Raw genomic sequence first — 7,645 nt, forward strand, 5'->3', positions numbered from 1 at the left:
CAAAAACAAAGGAGGGGGACAAAGATGGACACCACATAGATGTGCCTGGCTTTAATTAAGCAGACTCCAGTAGCGACATTCCTTTGAATTCAACAATGTATAAACAGTAGTTGGTTACATAACATTTCCCGAGCTATTCAAGCCAACTGCTATTAACAAACAGTCAACAAAGGTCAGCTTTTAAGAAGTGTAGCCTTTGTTCAAAATGGAAGAGAGGAAGGGGAATTATGAGCCAGGGCTTGAATGGATTTATATTATAGACTCAATTTGCTTGCTTGCTTGTTTGTTTAGTATTTTTAATTTCAATTCTGAGCCCCTTTCTGGACCCAAGCACACCTTTGGCCCATCTTCACCAAGAAATTATATCAGTTTGGAACAACTACCCTTAAAATGTTGCTCCAAGCCTCACTTTTACTGTACTGATCTTGTGATTAGGAAATCTTGTGACTGACTACTACAGCCTCAGCTTAATGTTAACTGCAGCTCAGAAATTAATTCTTTAGCTATTTTCCTCACAGAGAGAGGCCTAAAGTTATTGACCACCAGTTTGGAATCTTCCTGTGACATATATGAAGGCCCTTCTTCTCACTGTGACAGTTCTTTGTTCACATGGAGTTGAATTTGAAGTGGGGCCTGAAAGGATAATTGAACCTGTGGATTGAAGGGAAGGAAAGATTACATGGAGAGTTGCTCTCTGAGGACCAAATTAAAATTGTTTTACAGCATCTAGAGTCTGTGCTGAGTCTCCACCCCCAGCCCCAGAAGCCAAGAGGTGGGGCTTTGGGTAAGTATATAACTGTTTATTCCACTTGTTCCAAGAGCCAAACTACACATTACATAATTGTGTAGCTGAGGCCTGGCTTTTGTTTTTCTTTAATGCAACTGCACATGGTTCGGAATGGGACCAGTATGCTCTGGGAGGGAAGGATTAAACCTTCCCCTCACCCTTTTTCTTCCCTGTGGGGCAGTTGGTTAAAAACAGACAAAACAGACTGGTGTCAAATTGTAACTGTGTAAAATTACATGAGGGTGAATAACACTATCCACCTGAACTATGCAATTACTATAATATGTAGTTTGGTCCTAATAAGGGCTGATTTTGATGCTTAAAAGAAGCAGAATTGACAGCAGTGTGTCCACATGAGGGGTGCCTGGTTCTGATCGTCATGTGAACTTCTTCACACCACGCATAGTTAAACTATGGAATTTGCTACCATAAGACGTAGTGATGGCTACCACTTTGGATGGCTTTAAAGGGGAATTAGATAAGGCAGTAAGCCTACGTACACCAGTTGTTGGGGAACATGGGCGGGAGGGTGCTATTGCACTCATGTCCTGCTTGTGGTTTCCTGGTCAACAGCTGGTTTGCCACTGTGAACAGAATGCTGGACTAGATGGGCCCTTGGTCTGATCCAGCAGGGCTCCTCTGATGTTCTTATGTACTAAGCTGGGACTCAAGAAGAAATTTCAATGAGAATTTCAGCAACATCCTTATTAAGAACATAAGAGCACTGCTGGATTGGACCATAGGCCCATCTACTCCAGTATCTTGTTTCCTACAGTAGCCAGCTAGTTGCCTACACGAAGCCCACAAAGAAGACAGGAGGGCAATAACTGGCCCCTTACCAGTTTCTGCCTGACACCTTGATGGTCCCTGGTCGACGGCTGGTTGGCCACTGTGTGAACAGAGTGCTGGACTAGATGGACCCTTGGTCTGATCCACCACGGGCACTTCTTATGTTCCTCAACCCAATTGTTCGGTCTAGTAGACACTTGAGTTCTGATCCCAAATGACCACCAAATTATCCTTGCCGTTAAATCAGGGGTGTCAAAACTCAGGTCCATGGACTAAATCCATGGGGTTCCCCAGATGGCTACATCGCATGCCCCAATCACGGATCGTTTGGTGGTTTCCCAGCTCTCGCACACTTTTCCCATTCTAAATAGTCAAAATGCCTCTCCTAAGGCTCAGTTACTGGCAGTAAGAACTTTAAGCTAAAATGTGGTGGTATTTGGGGTATTTTTGGCTCTGCCCCTTTTGCCTTCAGCCCAGCCCACTACTGGCATGTGGTCCCCAAGAGCTTCTCCAAAATTAAATTAGACATTCAGGCTGTAAGAATTTTGACACCACTGCAGCTTGTTTTTTTATCACTAACACTGTAGCTCATCTGCCCTTCTATTGACCACCTCCAACTGCATATACAGTAAGATTTTACATAGAATCATGGAGTAGTAGAGTTGAAAGGGGCCTACAAGGCCATCGAGTACAAACACCACCACCCCGCTCAATGCAGGAATCCACCTTAAAGCATCCCCGACAGATGGTTGTCCAGCTGCCTCTTGAAGGCCTCTAGTGTGAGAGAGCCGACAACCTCTCTAGGTAATTGGTTCCATTGTCGTACTGCTCTAACAGTCAGGAAGTTTTTCCTGATGTCCAGCTGGAATCTGGCTTCTGTAACTTGAGCCCATTATTCTGTGTCCTGCACTCTGGGATTATTGAGAAGAGATCCTGGCCCTCCTCTGTGTGACAACCTTTCAAGTATTTGAAGTGTGCTATCATGTCTCCCCTCGGTCTTCTCTTCTCCAGACTAAACATGCCCAGTTCTTTCTGTCTCTCCTCATAGGGCTTTGTTTCCAGACCCCTGATCTGGTTTAATATCAAGTCACAACTACATTAATACAGTTTTACTGGCCTTTCTCAAAATGAAGGCACTTGTTTCAGTAAATCTTTGGGCGCCTTGTAATAATTTTTGTCGCTTGCTGAAATAGCCACAGCATGATGCCACTATCCAGCAGAGATGTTAATTGGCCTTATAATGTTGTGACAAGGTTGTCCACTCAGCTGTGTAGAAGATCAGCAGGACTCCAGGTTAAGTAGGGGAAACTCTCCTGACCTGCTCTGATTTGCTTTTTTAAAAAAAAAATAATACAAAGATTATCAAGCCTGCTAGACATGTTGCCTTGATGGAGTTGAGCAATTTGTATTGCAACAAGGCAATCAGACCATAAAAATGAAGAGTTCTACATCTTAGTTTTTTCTGGAAGATAAGCGGTAACATTTGCCACTGCAAACTACTTAAAATATGAACAGAAGGGACTACATTCATAGTTCTTTTGTAGAATGAAACAAAAGAACTCCACTTTTTAACAATGTACAGTTCTTACTCCTCCATAAAATGGCTGTTGTGGGTTCCTTTTTTCAGAGGGTTTTCCTAGTTTTCTTCTGATCACTGTCTGAAATGCTTTAAGAACAGAAGAAATGGAATGCCTTTTGATGAATTGTGCTAGGAGCTGTCCATCTGGAAGTGCCCTCTTTGTGATTAATTTATATTTAAATAGAAAATTGCCAAGGAAGTCCAACACAGTCACATATAACTTCAAAAGAGAAATTTCTCCAGAATGAGGGAACTGGTAAAAAGAAAGTTGAAAGGGAGAGTCAAGAAGCTTAAATCTCTTCAAAATGCTGGAGGTTTCTCAAAATACGACAAGCTCAGCTAGAATATATAATGCAAGTCAGGAAAGGTAGCACCAAGTCTAAGAGATCACCAGCGTGGTTAATGAGCAGTGTCAAGGAAGCTATTAAAGAAAAGTTGGCTTCCTTCAGAAAATGGAAGTCTTGCCCAAATGAGAACAAAAAGGAGCCCCTTTCTCACCATGCAACAGGGCTGGCATTAAGGATGGGCATGACTGGGCACCTACCAAGGGACCACACTTTAGCAGGGGCCCACTGACCCTGGAGATTGCTCTTCACCATTGCAATCTGCTTTCGAATATAAGAAGAGCCATGCTGGATCATACCATACAGTCCAGCACTCTGTTCACATGACTTGTTTACCTGCCTCTCACTCTGGCCCTGATAATGATATAGATGCCACTGCCTACCTGCTCGCTGGCTCACTGCCTGTCAAGCAATCGAGTGTTAGCAATGATGTGAGGAACTGACAAGGAGCAATAGCAGCTGGTGTCAATGACAGTGAAAAGGTAGACTCATGGTGAAAGAGGGGGCTATTAACTGTGTCTTGCCCAGGTACTTTCCAAAACCAGTAATCTCAGAGATTACAGTTCAGCAATGGAAAAAGGGGGTCTGGGGCAAGGGAGTGAGGCCTGGGGAGAAAAGGGGTTTTTCTTCATGGTGCCGAGTTGGTGCTGCCTCCCTCCTCAACCTCACTCTTTCCATCTCTCAGGGCGTCGTTGGGTAATTCCGAACTGGAGGAGGGAGTGCAGGGTTTCTGGGTAGCCATCTAAGTCTCGGAGCTGCCCCCTCCCTCTTCCTGGTGGAAGGTGACCGATCGCTGGTTGCCTTCCACCAGGCTTCGCCCCCGGGTTGGCCCCAGATTGGCCATGGAATAACGTTACAGTGAAAGTGCCATGTTGACGTCGCTCCCTTTGAAAAATTCAGGATAAATCCCTGACTTTTTCAAATCGGAGCATCACAGGGAAGCCCTGCGGTGGCGGCGAAGCTGCACTTGTGCCGTCTGACCAATGCAGCGCAGATCCACAACTTTCCCCAAGTATAGACAGCCCCAAGGTTTCTCATGCCTGTGCTAGATCAACAGGAGGACAGCTAAGAGGATCATCTGTTGTGGAAATATTACATAAGGTATTATGCATTGCAGATCAGTGAAGAAACAGCTAGCAAGAGGACAGCTTGTATTCACCATTCTACTGTATGTCCTTTCCGCTGACATCAGTTTCCAAGTTAAATGAAAAGATTCAGCTCTTGTCACTATTGGTTCAATTTGCTTCTGAAATGATCACGGCCAGCTCCACACAGGAAGAAACATGCTATCTATTAGCTTTTCATTAGTTATGGTAATTAAGTCTTCCCCAAATTCCCCATTTTCTCCTAAAAATGAATTTGCCTTCAGTTCGTCTACGGCCATGAAAGAAATCAATCGTTCTCTTTCTTATTGCTTATAAAGTTTATTTGTTTTAAAATTGAAATTAGAGATGATAATCTCAAAACAAATATACTGAGGAAGGAAAGGAAGGTGGGCTATTTTGTAACCATCCCAAGGAACACAAATAGAAAAATGTCGCTTTTGCAAAAACGTATTATGCTTTCCCCCTGCCCCCTCTTCCGTTGGAGAGCGTAAAATTCCACAGGTTTTCAAAATGTTGTTTTTCCCCCTCCTGTCATTTATTGGTCAAATGTACAAATACTATTCCTTGGACACGCACATGCACACAAAGAGTATTTTGGAATACATGTGCATATATACTCATTGATATAATGCTGGTGTCAGGGCAGCCTTTAGTGTGAGAAACTTAATGGAAATTGTTCACATCCATGTTGAAAATACTACAGCAGGGCCTGCAATTCTTGCTAAACCATTAAGACATACATGAACACACCACTTTCCCCCTTTATATCATGCAGTGGTCTACTCTTGATGGCGTATGGGCAGTAGTGCAATGTAGCCAGTGTTCTTAAGGCCAGAGTGCTGTCACCATTTGATGATCAGTGATGCTGACATCATCTGCCACCTTCCCTCAAAATTCCCTGTTCTCTCTAAGTTTAACTGCAATCCTCACAGTAGCAGGGGAGAAATCCATTTTTCCCTGCCACAATATATCATTTCCTGTTGCAGAGTAACGTATTTGGGAATGGACTTGCCTTGAATATGCAGTTAAGACCCAATAGCTTTATAAAAGATCTGCTCCTGGTAGAGATTAAAATTGCTAGAACTGGTTTGTTGATATGGATCAACCAGCTGCCTGCATTTTTAAATTTCTCCTGGGCGGGCATGGCTATGGGGGCTGTTATGATGAGTGCCTGCATGCTTCAAAATTTACCATTACTTGAGGTTTCAGGTTTGACCTCTGGCATTTTAAGGAATCTTGGATAGAAGAACAAATAAATGCCTTGGGTGTAGGCCATAGAGAGCCTCTGGCTCAAAGACGTTGGGTTCTCCAGAGCTGCTGTTAACTATATACTCTTCGTAGGTATATAAACTCTTGTAAACATTTCTGTTTGTATATCAGTCATATCAAAGGTATGTCTGTTATGCATGGTGTGGAGAATGTGGGTAGGGAGACGTTTTTCTCCTCCCATAATACTAGGACCCGGGGTCATCCCATGAAGCTGATTGGTGGTAAATTCAGGACAGATAAAAGGAAGTCCTTCTTCACAAAGTGCATAGTTAAACTATGGAACTCACTACAACAAGCTCTAGTGATGGCCACTAATTGGGATGGCTTTAAAAGGGGATTGGAGACATTCCTGGAGGGGGAAGGCTATCAGTGGCTACTAGTACTCCTCCACTATCAGAGGCACTAAGCCTATATACTCCAGTTGCAGGGGAACATGGGTGGGAAGGTGCTGTTGCACCATGTCCTGCTTGTTGGTCCCTGGCCGAGGGCTGGTTGGCCACTGTGTGAACAGAGTGCTGGACTAGATGGACCCTTGGTCTGATCCAGCAGGGCTCTTCTTGCGTACTTATGGTTTTGCTGTGTGTGTTTGTGGGAGTGCAACATCCTCATTTTAGTTGGATATGAACAATATAAATCTCAGCCTCTCGTATATGATTATTGCAGTCTTACCCTGGTTGTCAAAAGTTAGTTTAAAAAAGAAATTCTGTCCTTCCCAATCCCCAGCCAAGTCTGGCTTTGCCATGAAACAGTTTTTCCAGGCAGAAAGGAAGGGTGCCATTTTCTGGCCTCTCTGCCAGCCATCTCTCTGCGCTATCTAAAATTAGCATGGAAAAGGAAGGTGTTATTTCGACTTCTCACTTCAGGTGAAAAAATGGCTACAGCTGGCACTGATGGCAATAGTAAACGATGTCAGCCAGTCAGTATCAGCAGTAATAGCTTTGTCTGTTGCAGTAAAAAGCACACAAGGGCAGCAATGTTACCTAGAATGTTCAGACTAACTCCGGCTGTAATCCGTATCATTTTCAACTATAACGAAGGAACCAAGAACTACGGCTCCAGCAGCTAGGCTTAGGCTTTTGGATTGACAGCAGGGTTCCGCTTCTCATGACAGCTTTGGTAGCACTGAGGATGTGAAATGTTTAGCCTCCCATAGGGAGTACATTAACGACTGTCCACCCTCTGGTGGTTGAATGTGGAATGGCATCCCAGTGCTGTTGGCAAAAAGCTTGCCTTTCCTCCCAGTCCCTGAGTAAATGCACTGTTGTGAGAGCCCAGGGGGAAAAACTGAGTAAAGCTGGGATTTTGAGCAAGGAATAAAACAGCAAGGGGGGGGGGAATAACTTCTAAATTATATTAATTAGGTGGGGGAAATATTAGTGAGGTTTTTTTGTTTTTGTTTTCGCATGCCAGTGGACGGATTTTCTACAAAAACGCCCTTTTGCCTGAAGTCGTGCAGTTGTAGAGGGGAATCAAAGCCCCGCTCTTGCTGGATATGCTGCCCTCCTTTTGTATTTAGTCAGCTATGCAGCAATTTTATAACACTCCTAAATATCTCAGCACATGATTTCAGTGCTGCTTTTATGTTTGTTGCTTCATTTCAAGTCGAGCTGGTACGTTGTATTAGTGCTAGCCTTCTCCAACCGGATGTGGCCCAGATGTTTTGGGCTTCACTTCCCATCAACCCCAGCTGGCAAAGCCAATGGCCAGGAATCCTAGGAGTTGTAGTCCAAAACATCTGGAGGCTGTCTGGTTTGGGCAAGGATACGCTAGA

This window comes from Elgaria multicarinata, chromosome 4 (genome assembly GCF_023053635.1).
Source record: "Elgaria multicarinata webbii isolate HBS135686 ecotype San Diego chromosome 4, rElgMul1.1.pri, whole genome shotgun sequence".
In the NCBI taxonomy this organism is placed as follows: Eukaryota; Metazoa; Chordata; class Lepidosauria; order Squamata; family Anguidae; genus Elgaria; species Elgaria multicarinata.